General features: G+C 35.3%; 1 non-coding gene across 1 annotated transcript; it reads left to right on the top strand.

The window, feature by feature from the left end:
- The first annotated feature begins 13,944 nt into the window (after positions 1-13,944).
- Positions 13,945-14,052, top strand: LOC112774818 (small nucleolar RNA R71). Its single transcript, XR_003189277.1, has one exon. It is a non-coding gene; the product is annotated as a small nucleolar RNA R71 (small nucleolar RNA).
- The last annotated feature ends 1,884 nt before the right edge of the window (positions 14,053-15,936 follow it).

Below are 15,936 nucleotides of genomic sequence, written 5' to 3'. Positions count from 1 at the left end.
TTCTCATATTAAATATGTTGCTATTGTCTTTTATGCTAGTAGCTCAGAAAAGAATTTTTAGAGATGTTTTTACGTGTGTTCCGTGTAACAACCCTAATTTTCGAGTACGCGAGATCTTTTCTGAAGACACGGATTTTTCCAAAAGATCAGTAAAGGAAACACCTCTTCTGTATCATCAAGCGTCTCAATCCTCATTGTCATTATATTATCTTTAACTCAGGACCTTAGTAGAGACAAGCTCAAAACTGCAATCACGAAGAACCTAGTTTTTGAACCGTATCGGTTAGGAGTTTTAATTCTATTTTTCGTAAATAGTCTCAGCTTGACGAACCGGACTCGATTCATGAGAGAAGAGAGATAATAGGATAATATTATCATTATATTAGTATTAGAAGATTCTTGAATGATATTATAAGGTTACCTTGTCTGTTTTAGTTAAAACCAGAAAATCGGTTTAACCGGGTTCATAGTTTACTGGTGTAGCTTAGCACCAGCACTCTCTGATGACTTTAGCAATGCTAAGGCCTCATTATACATGTTTTATTCTCATAATAAATATGTTACTAGTGTCATTTATGCTAGTAGCTCAGAAAATAATTTTTAGAGATGTTTTTACGTGTGTTTCGATACACCTAGTTTTAGTAGTTATACACATGAGATATTTTAATATTATTTTAACCCACCTATAAGCCAACCAATAAAAACTCACCCTACACCCCCAAAACCCCCAAGGCTGGATCATTTTCACTTTGTGGCTGAAAATAGGTAGAGAGAAAAAGAGAGAAAAGTTCTTAGTTCCGAATCTTCAAAGCTTGATTTCTGCTGAACTAAGACTCAAATCAAAATTCCAATCCGACCAAAATGATCCTCTCTTCTTTCTTTACATGATCATATGACTTATCAAGGCTGGAATCAAGGTGATTTGGCTGCACCATCTCTCTTTTGATTCGGTTTCAAGGAAACATGCTTAAATATGTGTTTTCTTGATGTGATTTAGGAGGAAAAAGTGCTTAAGGACCACCTGAAAGTTTAATTGAATTAGGAGCAGCAAAACCAGGTAGGGTGTCACGAAATTAATCTTGATTATTTGTGTTTGAGTTGTGTGAATGTTGTATAAATTGGCTGTGCTAAAAATTGGTTGCTTATATGATTGATTCTGGGTGAAAATTTGGTGAAATTTTGATGAAATTTGATGAAATTCAAGCTTTAAAGTTCATGTTCTTGGGCAGCTGAAAAAACGAAACCCTAAGCTTAAATTGAGGTTCAATTTGTGTTAAAATCATGTAGAAAAGATGGGGTTTTAGTGGCTGCTAATTTATTATGAATTATAGTAAAAATCGGTTGCTGAAAAGACTGAAAAACGGGTAAAAACAGAGAAAGAATATGAAGAATTTATGAAGAACATGAAGAACACTTTGAGTGTGGTGAAGAACAATGAAGAACACCTTTTAGATCTTGAAAAGGGTAAGGAAGTAAATATTTTGGTGTTTGAGGGGTTATTTTGTAATTTCTGAAAGTTAGGGTGGTTAAAGTAGAAATATTAAAAGTTACCGGGGTAAAAAGTTAATTTTGAAAGTGAAAAGGTAAAGGCAAGGTAATTTTCGAAAATATATTAATAAAATAATAAATAATAATAAAATATTAAATAATAATATTTAATTAAAATAATATTTTAATAAAAATAATAAAATAATGCAGAAAAGGCAGTTTTCTGTAAAAGCTTTAGTAAGATAACTTTAAGCGCAGAATCTCATAATTACCTTCATAAAATACTTAGGGAGTGGTAAGAACATATTAGTGAGGCAAAGATAAAGGAAAGATAAAAAGTTAAAGAAATGATAAAAACCAAAGAAAAGTCTGTAAAGTTTTAATGACAGAAAAACAGACAAAGATTAGTGAACGAACTAGGGCAACATAGTTAGTACTTGAGTTGCGACTAGGGTTAGGTATTATATGAAAAGCTAAACTGTTTCAATATAGACTTAATGAACCTATACTTGGGACAGGATAACTATTCATACCGAAATTTACATAAGTTTTAAATACATACGTTAAACAGAGAAATCAGAACAGAGTAGAGAAACACAGAGAACAGAGTAACCAAAGAAAAGTAAAGAGATACAGAGAATAGAGTAACCAGAGTAGAATAAAGGGATACAGAGAAAAGAGTAATCTGATAAAGAGAAATGGTTTGAGTTGAGATGTTGTAAAAGTAAAAGCTGTAAAGTTTGTATAGTTTGATTGAACAGAGAAAGAAAGAAGTACTGCATAAGAATGTGAAAGTGATGATGAATAACGAGAATGATAATGAATGATGATAATGAGAAAAGAGTAATATAACAAAGAGAATAGAGGAGAAGAGTATAAAAATAAAGAGTTAAGCCTTGTGGCATGATATTCTATTATATGTTCATCTGATGCTTTTCTATTGGCCCTAGAGGTCCTGTAGGCCCAAGTTCACCTATAGTGAGTTTTTATTCCTGTAGGCCGAAGTTCACCTACAGTGAATATCAATTGTGTATCCCGGGGTGTTGCTCCTGTAGGCCGAAGTTCACCTACAGAGAGTTGTGATACCTGTAAGCCGAAGTTCACTTACAGGGGCGCTATTTCTGTAAGACGAAGTTCACTTACAGAGGTGCTATTTCTGTAGGCCGAAGTTCACCTACAGGAAGTTGTTGTGCTGTAATTAGACTTTTTCTGTAAGCCGAAGTTCACTTACAGAGGTGTTATTTCTGGAGGCCGAAGTTCACCTACAGAAAGTTGATGTATTGTGATTAGACTATTCCTGTAAGCCGAAGTTCATTTATGGTAGTGCTGTTTCTGTAGGCCGAAGTTCACCTATAGAGATAAAGCCATATCTAGGACTAGTTCCTAGGTAATGTCGGGATGCAGGGTGTAAACCGACACGTGAGCTCATGGCCTGCATAGGACAGACATGCATCATACTTGGTTGTGCATTTCCTCTGTTATGATTGTTGTTTGAATGTATGCTTTCTTTGTTTTCATTCTATTTTCTGTGTCTGTGTTTTGTTTTCTTATATTCTTTTGTTTGTGTTTTACTTTCTTATATTCTTCTGTTCGTGATCTGTTTTCAGTTTACTCTATTTTCTCTATTCATCTGTCTTCTGTTTACTGTGTCTCTATATTCTGCTATATACCTGCTAAGCGACACAAATTAATGAACTTAACTAATAACCCCGGCCCTACTAAGAACTCCCCAGTTCTTAGCCCTTCTCTCTCCCTTTCCCCCTTCAGATGGAAGTGAGAGTACCTTACTGTAGTTTGTTGATGACTGTTCTGCAAAGAGAATTTCGCTCTAGGTAGTCTTCTGAGTCTAGAGTAAACTCCGTTACCTGTTTATATGTATATACTGTGAGGCCAGCCAACGTCTGCACCCTGCTTATCTACAAACTTTAACCTAAGTCCTCCGTACGATGTTGCTGTTATGTGGCCACTCGATGAAGTACTTGAGATACGCTCTTAGATGACATATGATCGTGCAGAGGATTAGTAGACGACCTTCCACCTTTTGAGGATGATCCACCTGACTTGATTTTTGAACACCTAGAATGGTCTAGGCTAGCCTGGGTGCCAGCTTAGGGACTTCTTGAACAGGTCAGGACCTGGGATATTGTATGTATATATATGTATATAGTTATTATTTAGCTATATCTAGGGGTGTTCTAACTAAAAGTCTATATTCTAATAAAGGCTGGATCACCGAATATTGTCAACTACTTGTGACATAGTTATGTGTGGTTGTTTATAACTGTATTATCTGTTATCATTTGTGACTTGATTATTAATGATTCTGTTTATTAATCCAAACGTTTTCAAAAAAAAAAATACCTCGCAAATTAACTGCGTTTTTAAAAACGAATCAGGCTCATATGATAAATAAGATAATAATTAGGAAGACAAGTTGGTAGCGCTTAGTTTCTAGTATGATCATGACGTACCAGAAATTAGATCGTTACAATTTGGTATCAGAGCAGTTCATTCCCAGTAGAGCCTGGGGAGTGGACTGACTATGCTTCATTGCATACTCTGATTGTGTGTCTCATGCTGTTAGGGTATCTTCAAGATACATTTGGCATGAATGTCTATCAGTGCTCATTTTGGGAATGTTCGTGCTTAACTTGAGATATTAAGACTGATCACCTTAATATTGATTGTTTGGTGTGGATAAGACCTTAATGACTGTGAATAGGCATGGTTTAATCGAGTTCCGAACGACGAATTCGTGCGAGGCACAACTATTCTTATAGCTGTTATGTTCTCCATGGCTATGGCTATGTGATATTTAGATGCTATAAGGAACGAATTGATATCTTCGTCAGAATGGATTGAAGGAAATAGGCCGCTTAAAGATGGATTTTTTGCACGCGGCTGAAATTTTGAGGGCAAAATTTTCTTTTAGCAGGGTAGAATGTAACAACCCTAATTTTCGAGTACGCGAGATCTTTTCTGAAGACACGGATTTCTCCGAAAGATCAGTAAAGGAAACACCTCTTCTGTATCATCAAGCGTCTCAATCCTCATTGTCATTATATTATCTTTAACTCAGGACCTTAGTTGAGACAAGCTCAATAACGCAATCACGAAGAACCTAGTTTTTGAACCGTATCGGTTAGGAGTTTTGATTCTATTTTTCGTAAATAGTCTCAGCTTGACGAACCAGACTCGATTCATGAGAGAAGAGAGATAATAGGATAATATTATCATTATATTAGTATTAGAAGATGCTTGAATGATATTATAAGGTTACCTTTTCTGTTTTAGTTAAAACCAGAAAATCGGTTTAACCGGGTTCATAGTTTACTGGTGCAGCTTAGCACCAGCACTCTCTGATGACTTTAGCAATGCTAAGGCCTCATTATACATGTTTTATTCTCATAATAAATATGTTACTAGTGTCATTTATGCTAGTAGCTCAGAAAATAATTTTTAGAGATGTTTTTACGTGTGTTCTGATACACCTAGTTTTAGTAGTTATACACCTCAGATATTTTAATATTATTTTAACCCACCTCCAAGCCAACCAATCAAAACTCACCCTACACCCCCAAAACCCCCAAGGCTGGCTCATTTTCACTTTGTGGCCGAAAATAGGTAGAGAGAAAAAGAGAGAAAAGTTCTTAGTTCCAAATCTTCAAAGCTTGATTTCTGCTGAACTAAAACTCAAATCAAAATTCCAATCCGACCAAAATGATCCTCTCTTCTTTTTTTACATGATCATATGACTTATCAAGGCTGGAATCAAGGTGAGTTGGCTGCACCATCTCTCTTTTGATTCGGTTTCAAGGAAACATGCTTAAATATGTGTTTTCTTGATGTGATTTAGGAGGAAAAAGTGCTTAAGGACCACCTGAAAGTTTAATTGATTTAGGAGCAGAAAAACCAGGTAGGGTGTCACGAAATTAATCTTGATTATTTGTGTTTGAGTTGTGTGAATGTTGTATAAATTGGCTGTGCTAAAAATTGGTTGCTTATATGATTGATTCTTGGTGAAAATTTGGTGAAATTTTGATGAAATTTGATGAAATTCAAGCTTTAAAGTTCATGTTCTTGGGCATCTGGAAAAACGAAACCCTAAGCTTAAATTGAGGTTCAATTTGTGTTAAAATCATGTAGAAAAGATGGGATTTTAGTGGCTGCTAATTTATTATGAATTATAGTAAAAATCGGTTGCTGAAAAGACTGAAAAACGGGTAAAAACAGAGAAAGAATCTGAAGAATTTATGAAGAACATGAAGAACACTTTGAGTGTGGTGAAGAAAAATGAAGAACACCTTTTAGATCTTGAAAAGAGCAAGGAAGTAAATATTTTGGTGTTTGAGGGGTTATTTTGTAATTTCTGAAAGTTAGGGTGGTTATAGTAGAAATATTAAAAGTTACCGGGGTAAAAAGTTAATTTTGAAAGTGAAAAGGTAAAGGCAAGGTAATTTTCGAAAATATATTAATAAAATAATAAGTAATAATAAAATATTAAATAATAATATTTAATTAAAAATAATATTTTAATAAAAATAATAAAATAATACAGAAAAGGCAGTTTTCTGTAAAAGCTTTAGAAAGATAACTTTAAGCGCAGAATCTCATAATTACCTTCATAAAACACTTAGGGAGTGGTAAGAACATATTAGTGAGGCAAAGATAAAGGAAAGATAAAAAGTTAAAGAAAAGATAAAAACCAAAGAAAAGTCTGTAAAGTTTTAACGACAGAAAAACAAACAGAGATTAGTGAACGAACTAGGGCAACATAGTTAGTACTTGAGTTGCGACTAGGGTTAGGTATTATATGAAAAGTTAAACTATTTCAATATAGATTTAATGAACCTATACTTGGGACAGGATAACTATTCATATCGAAATTTACATAAGCTTTAAATACATACGTTAAACAGAGAAATCAGAACAGAGTAGAGAAACACAGAGAACAGAGTAACCAAAGAAAAGTAAAGAGATACAGAGAATAGAGTAACCAGAGTAGAATAAAGGGATACAGAGAAAAGAGTAATCTGATAAAGAGAAATGATTTGAGTTGAGATGTTGTAAAAGTAAAAGTTGTAAAGTTTGTATAGTATGATTAAACAGAGAAAGAAAGAAGTACTGCATAAGAATGTGAAAGTGATGATGAATAACGGGAATGATAATGAATGATGATAATGAGAAAAGAGTAATATAACAAAGAGAATAGAGGAGAGAGTATAAAAATAAAGAGTTAAGCCTTGTGGCATGATATTCTATTATATGTTCATCTGATGCTTTTCTATTGGCCCTAGAGGTCCTGTAGGCCCAAGTTCACCTACAGTGAGTTTTTATTCCTGTAGGCCGAAGTTCACCTACAGTGAATATCAATTGTGTATCTCGGGGTGTTGCTCCTGTAGGCCGAAGTTCACCTACAGAGAGTTGTGATACCTGTAAGCCGAAGTTCACTTATAGGGGGCGCTATTTCTGTAAGCCGAAGTTCACTTATAGAGGTGCTATTTCTGTAGGCCGAAGTTCACCTATAGAAAGTTGATGTGCTGTAATTAGACTTTTTCTGTAAGCCGAAGTTCACTTATAGAGGTGTTATTTCTGTAGGCCGAAGTTCACCTACAGAAAGTTGATGTATTGTGATTAGACTATTCCTGTAAGCCGAAGTTCACTTATGGGAGTGTTGTTTCTGTAGGCCAAAGTTCACCTACAGAGATAAAGCCATATCTAGGACTAGTTCCTAGGTAATATCGGGATGCAGGGTGTAAACCGACACGTGAGCTCATGGCCTGCATAGGACAGACATGCATCATACTTGGTTGCGCATTTCCTCTGTTATGATTGTTGTTTGAATGTATGCTTTCTTTGTTTTCATTCTATTTTCTGTGTCTGTGTTTTGTTTTCTTGTATTCTTTTGTTTGTGTTTTACTTTCTTATATTCTTCTGTTCGTGATCTGTTTTCAGTTTACTCTATTTTCTCTATTCATCTATCTTCTATTTACTGCGTCTCTATATTCAGCTATATACCTGCTAAGCGACACAAATTAATGAACTTAACTAATAACCCCGGCCCTATTAAGAACTCCCCAGTTCTTACCCCTTCTCTCTCCCTTTCCTCCTTCAGATGGAAGTGAGAGTACCTTACCGTAGTTCGTTGATGACTGTTCTGCAAAGAGGATTCCGCTCTAGGTAGTCTTCTGGGTCTAGAGTAAACTCCGTTACCTGTTTATATGTATATACTGTGAGGCCAGCGAACGTCTGCACCCTGCTTATCTACAAACTTTAACCTAAGTCCTCCGTACGATGTTGCTGTTATGTGGCCACTCGATGAAGTACTTGAGATACGCTCTTTGATGACATATGATCGTGCAGAGGATTAGTAGACGACCTTCCACCTTTTGAGGACGATCCACCTGACTTTAGTTTTGAACACCTAGAACGTACTTTCCCTCGCTTTAGTAGTTTAGAGGGACTAGGTGAGTATAGAGTCTAGGCTAGCCTGGGTTCCAGCTTAGGGACTTCTTGAACAGGTCAGGACCTGGGATATTGTATGTATATATATGTATATAGTTATTATTTAGCTATATCTAGGGGTGTTCTAACTAAAAGTCTATACTCTAATAAAGGCTGGATCACCGAATATTTTCAACTACATGTGACATAGTTATGTGTGGTTGTTTATAACTGTATTATCTGTTATCATTTGTGACTTGATTATTAATGATTCTGTTTATTAATCCAAACGTTTTCAAAAAAAAATACCTCGCAAATTAACTACATTTTTAACAACGAATCAGGCTCATATGATAAATAAGATAATAATTAGGAAGACAAGTTGGTAGCGCTCAGTTTCTAGTATGATCATGACGTACCAGAAATTGGGTCGTTACATTCCGATACACCTAGTTTTAGTAGTTATACACTTGAGATATTTTAATATTATTTTAATCCACCTTCAAGCCAACCAATCAAAACTCACCCTACACCCCCAAGAAACTCTAAGGCTGTCTCATTTCATCATTTCGGCCGAAATTAACAAGAGAGAAAAGAGAGAAACTTTCATGACACTTTAATCTTCAAAGCTTGATTTCTTCTGAACTGAAACTCAAATCAAAACTATGATTTCACCAAAATGATCCTCTCTTCTTCCTCTACATAACCATGTAACTTATTAAGGCTGGAAATAAGGTGAGATGGCTGTCTCCCTCCCTCTCCAATTCGGTTTTCAAGGAAAACCATGCAAAACATGTGTTTTCTTGATGTTTTTCCTTAGGAATCATGCTTAACTTGACTCAAGGACCAGGAAACATGAATTTACAGCAAGTATAAGGTTAGAAATAACTTACTAACATGCTGAGTGAGATTTGGTTAGTTGAGGGTTTTTGGATTTAAAGTTGTTCTTGATGTGATTTAGGAGGAAAAAGTGCTTAAGGACCACCTGAAAGTCTAACCGAATTAGGAGCAACAAAACCAGGTAGGGTGTGACAAATTTAATCTTGGTTGATTGTGTTTGAGATGTGTGATTATGATATGGTTTAGTTATGCTTGAAATTGATTGCTTATATGAGTTATTCTTGGTGAAAGTTTATTGAAATTTTGATGAACTTTGATGATATTCAAGCTATGAATGTTGTTCTTGAGTGCAGCTGGAAAAACGAATCCTAATCCTTAAATTGAGGTTCAATTTATGTTAAAATCATGTGAAAAAGATGGGGTTTTAGTGGCTGGGAATTTATTACGAATTATGGTAAAAATCGGTTGCTGAAAGACTGAAAAACGGGTAAAAACAGAGAAAGAATCTGAAGAATTTACGAAGAACACGAAGAACACTTTGAGTGTGGTAAAGAACAATGAAGAACACCTTTTTGATTCATAAAAGGGCAAGCAAGTAATTAATTTGGTGTTTGAGGGGTTATTTTGTAATTTCTGAAAGTTAGGGTGGTTAAAGTAGAAATATTAAAAGTTACGGGTGGTAAAAAGTGAATTTATAAAGTAAAAGGTTAAAGGAAGGTAATTTTCGAAAATATATTAATAAAATAATAGATAATAATAAAATATTAAATAATAATATTTAATTAAAAATATTATTTTAATAAAAATAATAAAATAATGCGGAAACGGAAGTTTTCTGTAAAAGCTTTAGAAAGACAACTTTAAGTGCAGAATCTCATAATTACCTTCATAAAAGACTTAGGGAGTGGTAATAACATGTTAGTGAGGCAAAGATAAAAGAAAGATAAAAATTTGAGGAAAAGATAAAAGTCGAAGAAAAAGTCTGTAAAGTTTCAATGACAGAAAAACAAACAGAGATTAGTGAACGAACTAGGGCAACATAGTTAGTTCTTGAGTTCCAACTAGGGTTAGGTATAATATGAAAAGTTAAACTGTTTCAGTATAGACTTAATGAACCTATACTTGGAACAGACTAACTATTCATACCGAAATTTACATAAGCTTTAAATACATATGTTAAGCAGAGAAATCAAAGCAGAGTAAAGAAACACAGAGAACAGAGTAACCAGAGAAGAATAAAGGGATACAGAGAAAAGAGTAATCAAAGCAAAGTAAAAAGACAAAGAAAAAAGAGTAATGTGATAAAGAAAAATGGTTTGAGTTAAGATGTTGTAAAAGTAAAAGCTGTAGAGTTTGTATAGCATGATTAAACAGAGAAAGAAAGAGGTACTGCATAAGAATGTGAAAGTGATGATGAATAATGAGAATGTTAATGAATGATGATAATGAGAAAGATTATGTAAGAATCTTCTGCAGAGAGGCAGTCAGATAGATGGTGGTACGACCACTGAGAACACTTTTCTGGGATACCTTGCTATAATGCTTTGCTGTAAGACAGAGGTTGCTTACAGAGGTATCGAGATGAGTGTGCTCCTATAAGACAGAGGTTGCTTACAGTGAGTGTGTTGTTGCTCCTGTAAGACAGAGGTTGCTTACAGTGAGTGTGTTGTTGCTCCTGTAAGACAGAGGTTGCTTACAGTGAGTATGTTGTTGCTCCTGTACTTACAGTGAGTCTGTGGTGCTTATATCGGCTAATAAGTGCCGCCCTGCAAGACAAAGGTTGCTTGCAGTGGATACCCTGCAAGACAAAGGTTGCTTGTAGTGGGTATTGCCAACAGGAAAGCCTTATCCAGACAGAGGTTGCTGGGTAACGTCGGGAGCGGGTATGTAACCAATAAATGAGCTCATTACCTGCACTAGGGTTAGACATGCATCATATTTGGTTGCGCATTTCCTCTGTTATGATTGTTGTTTAAATGTATGCCTTCTTTGTTTTCATTCTATTCTCTGTGTCTGTGTTTTGTTTTCTTGTATTCTTTTGTTCGTGTTTTGCTTTTGTTTTCTCTATTTTCCCTATTTATCTGTTTCTTCTGTCTACTGCTTCTCGGTATTCTGCTATTTATCTGCTAAACAACACGGAATTAATGAACGTAACTAATAACCCCGGCCCTACTAAGAACTCCCCAGTTCTTACCCATTCTCTCTCCCTTCCCCCTTCAGATGGAAGCATGAGTACCCTTCCGTAGTTTGCTGATGACTGTTCTGCAAAGAAGATTCAGCTCTAGTTGGCCTTCTGAGTCTAGAGTGAACTCCGTTACCTGTTTATATGTATATACTGTGAGGCCAGCCAACGTCTGCATCCTGCTTATCTACAAACTTTAACCTCCTCCGTACGATGTTGCTGGTGTGCGAAATCGTGATCATTCCTTCCTTGGTAACGGCGCTAAAAACTCAATACACACGTTCATGTTCTTAATTCTGTTTCACAACTTCGTACAACTAACCAGCAAGTGCACTAGGTCATCCAAGTAATAAACCTTACGTGAGTAAAGGTCGATCCCACGGAGATTGTCAGCTTGAAGCAAGCTATGGTCACCTTGTAAATCTCAGTCAGGCAGATTCAAATGGTTATGGTGATTTAATAATTAAAAGATAAACAAAACATAAAATAAAGATAGAGGTACTTATGTAATTCATTAGTGAGAACTTCAGATAAGCGTATAGAGATGCTTTCGTTCCTCCTGAACCTCTGCTTTCCTGCTGTCTTCATCTAATCAGTCTTACTCCTTTCTATGGCAAGCTATATATTGGGTATTACCGTTGTCAGTGGCTACATCCCGTTTTCTCTGTGAAAATGGTCTGATGCGCTGTCACTGCATGGCTAATCATCTGGAGGTTCTCGATCATACTGGAATAGGATTCACCATCCTTTTGCGTCTGTCATTACGCCCAGTACTCGCGAGTTTGAAGCTCGTCACAGCCATCCCTTTCCAGATCCTACTCGGAATACCACAGATAAGGTTTAGACTTTCCGGATCTCAAGAATGGCCATCCATGGGTTCTGACTTATACCACGAAGATTCTGATTAAGAAATCCAAGAGATACTCATTCAATCGAAGGTAGAACGAAAGTGGTTGTCAGGCACACGTTCATAGGGAATGATGATGAGTGTCACGATCTTCACATTCATGTTGAGGTGCGAATGAATATCTTAGAAGCGGAATAAGTCGAATTGAATAGAAAAACAGTAGTACTTTGTATTAATTCTTGAGGAACAGCAGAGCTCCACACCTTAATCTATGGTGTGTAGAAACTCTACCGTTGAAAATACATAAGTGATGAAGGTTCAGGCATGGCCGAATGACCAGCCCCCCCTAAAGGTCTAAGATAGCATAAAACTAATCAAAGATTTCCTACAAAGATAGTAAAAAGTCCTATTTATACTAAACTAGTTACTAGGGTTTACAGAAATGAGTAAATGATGCAGAAATCCATTTCTGGAGCCCACTTGGTGTGTGCTTGGGCTGAGCTTGAAGTTTACACGTGGAGAGGTCTTTCTTGGAGTTGAACGCCAGTTTGTAATGTGTTTCTGGCGTTGAACTCCACTTTGCAACTTGTTTCTGGCGCTGAACGCTAGACTGCAACATGGAACTAGCGTTCAACGCCAGTTTGCGTCATCTAAACTCGGACAAAGTATGGACTATTATATATTGCTGGAAAGCCCTGGATGTCTACTTTCCAATGCAATTAGAAGCGCACCATTTGGAGTTCTGTAGCTCCATAAAATCCACTTTGAGTGCAGGGAGGTCAAAATCCAACAGCATCTGCAGTCCTTCTTCAACCTCTGAATCTGATTTTTGCTCAAGTCCCTCAATTTCAGCCAGAAAATACCTGAAATCATAGAAAAACACAAAAACTCATAGTAAAGTCCAGAAATGTGATTTTAAATTAAAAACTAATAAAAATATACTAAAAACTAACTAAATCATACTGAAAACTATGTAAAAACAATGCCAAAAAACGTATAAATTATCTGCTCAAGGTATTAAGAACTTTGTAGGATCTTGTTTCTTCTGAGGTAATGTCAGTTGATCCAGATTACTCAGTTCATTGATGAGCAAGGGAGGTTCATCTTCCCAAGTCTCATTACCAAATAATTTGGCATTTAGCTTCATGATTGCACCAAGGTACTTGGCAACTTACTCTTCAGTAACATCCTCATTCTCTTCAGAAGAAGAATACTCATCAGAGCTCATGAAGGGCATAAGGAGGTTCATTGGAATCTCTATGGTCTCTAGATGGGCCTTAGAGTCCTTTGGTTCCTCAAAGAGAAACTCCTTGTTGATCACTGGACGTCCCAGGAGGTCTTCCTCACTGGGATTCACGTCCTCTTCCTCCCTTGTAGGTTCGGCCATGATTGTTATATCAATGGCCTTGTACTCTCTCTTTGGATTCTCTTCTGTATTGCTTGGGAGAGTACTAGGAGGGGTGATTCCTTTACTCAGCTGGCCCACTTGTGCTTCCAAATTTCTAATGGAAGACCTTGTTTCATTCATGAAACTCACAGTGGCCTTAGATAGATCAGAGACTAAATTTGCTAAGCTAGATAGATTCTGCTCAGAATTCTCTGTCTATTGCTGAGTGGATGATGGAAAAGGTTTACTATTGTTAAACCTGTTTTTTCCACCATTATTAAAGCCTTGTTGAGGCTTTTATTGATCCTTCCATTAGAAATTTGGATGATTTCTCCATGAGGGGTTATAGGTGTTTCCATAAGGTTCACCCATGTAATTCACCTCTGCTATTGCAGGGTTCTCAGGATCATAAGCTTCTTCTTCAGAAGATGCCTCTTTAGTACTGTTGGATGATTCTTTCAATCCATTCAGACTCTGAGAGATCATATTGACTTGCTGAGTCAATATTTTATTCTGAGCCAATATGGCATTCAGAGTATCAATTTCAAGAACTCCCTTCCTCTGAGGCGTCCCATTACATACAGGATTCCTCTCAGAAGTGTACATGAACTGGTTATTTGCAACCATGTCAATGAGTTCCTGAGCTTCTGCAGGCGTTTTCGTTAGGTGAACGGATCCACCTGCAGAATGGTCCAGTGACATCTTTGATAACTCAGACAGACCATCATAGAATATATCCAGGATGGTCCATTCTGAAAGCATGTCAGAAGGACACTTTTTGGTCAGTTCCTTGTATCTCTCCCAAGCTTCATAGAGGGATTCTCCTTCTTTCTGTCTGAAGGTTTGAACATCCACTCTAAGCTTGCTAAGCTTTTGAGGAGGAAAGAACTTGGCTAAGAAAGCCGTGACCAGCTTATCCCAAGAGTTCAGGTTGTCTTTAGGTTGAGAGTCCAACCATACTCTAGTTCTATCTCTTACAGCAAACGGGAAAAGCATAAGCCTGTAGACCTCGGGATCAACCCCATTGGTCTTTACAGTATCACAGATCTGCAAGAATTAAGTTAAAAACTGAAAAGGATCTTCGGATGGAAGTCCATGAAACTTGCAGTTCTGTTGCATCAGAGAAACTAATTGAGGTTTCAGCTCAAAATTGTTTGCTCCAATGGCAGGGATTGAGATGTTTCTTCCATGTAAATTGGAATTAGGTGTAGTAAAGTCACCAAGAATCTTCCTTGCATTATTATTATTTTCAGCCATATCTTCTTCTTTTTCAAAAATTTCTGTCAGATTTTCTCCAGAGAGTTGTGCTTTAGCTTCCCTTAGCTTCCTCTTCAGAGTCCTTTCAGGTTCAGGATCAGCTTCAACAAGAATGTTCTTATCCTTGTTCCTGCTCATATGAAAAAGAAGAGAACAGAAAATAATAGGGATCCTCTTTGCCTCAGTAGAGAGAGGTTCCTTTATGTGAGTAGAAGAAGAAATGGAATAAGAGTGAAGAAGAATGGATAATCCAAACACAAGGGTGAGGATAGGAGCAGAGATATGAGATGAAAAGAAGTGTTAGTAGATGAATAAATAAATAGAAGGAGATGAGAGAGAGGGAATTCGAAAATTAAACAAAATAGAATAAAAATATTTTAAAATTAATTTAAAATTCAAAAATTAAAATTGAAATTGAATTAAAATTAAAATTAAGAACAATCAGTTAATTAAAAAGGAATTTTGAAAAAGAGGGGAAAGGATTTTCGAAAATTAGAAAGAGAGAGTTAGTTAGGTAGTTTTAAAAAAGATATGATTGAAACAACAAGATAAGATTGATTGAAAAAGATTTGAAAATAAATTTTGAAAAGATAAGAAGTTAGAAGAGATTTTGAAATTAATTTTGAAAAAGATGTGATTGAAAATTAAAAAGATGTGATTGAAACAAAAAGATAAGATTGATTGAAAAAGATTTGAAAAAGAAATTTAAAAAGATTTGATTTTAAAAATTAAAGTTGATTACTTGACTAACAAGAAACAAAAAGATTTGATTTTAAAATTTAAAGATTGAACCTTTCTTATTAGGCAAGTAACAAACTTAAAAAATTTTGAATCAAAACATTAAATGCTAATAAAATTTTCGAAAATTAAGAAATAAAATAAGAAAAAGATTTTGAAAGTTAATTTGAATATTTTCGAAAAAATGAAAAAGATTTTGAAAAATTTTAAAAAGAATTCGAAAATATGAAAAGAAAATTGAAAAAGATTTGATTTTGAAAAAGATTTTGAAAAAGTTAATTTGATTTAACTCATAAGAAACAACTAAATTTTAAAAAGTTTTGAAAAAGTCAACTCAAAATTTCGAAAATTTATGAGTGAAAAAGGGAAAGATATTTTTTTGATTTTTGAATTTTTAATGATGAAAGAGAAAAACACAAAATTGACTCAATGCATGAAAATTTTGGATCAAAACATGTGATGCATGCAAGAACACTATGAATGTCAAGATGAACACCAAGAACACTTTGAATGTCAAGATGAACACCAAGAACTTATTTTTGAAAATTTTTAAGAAAAGAAAAACATGCAAGATACCAAACTTAAAAATTTTTATTCTTTAGACATTAATAATTCAAGAATGCATATGAAAAACAAGGAAAGACACAAAACAAGAAAATATGAAGATCAAACAAGAAGACTGGCCAAGAACAACTTGAAAATCATGAAGAACATTATGAATGCATGAATTTTCGAAAAATGCATAATTTTTTA

Source organism: Arachis hypogaea, chromosome 18 (genome assembly GCF_003086295.3).
Source record: "Arachis hypogaea cultivar Tifrunner chromosome 18, arahy.Tifrunner.gnm2.J5K5, whole genome shotgun sequence".
NCBI lineage: Eukaryota > Viridiplantae > Streptophyta > Magnoliopsida > Fabales > Fabaceae > Arachis > Arachis hypogaea.
The sequence above is the reverse complement of the archived record's forward strand: the minus strand, read 5'-3'. Positions and strand labels throughout refer to the sequence as shown.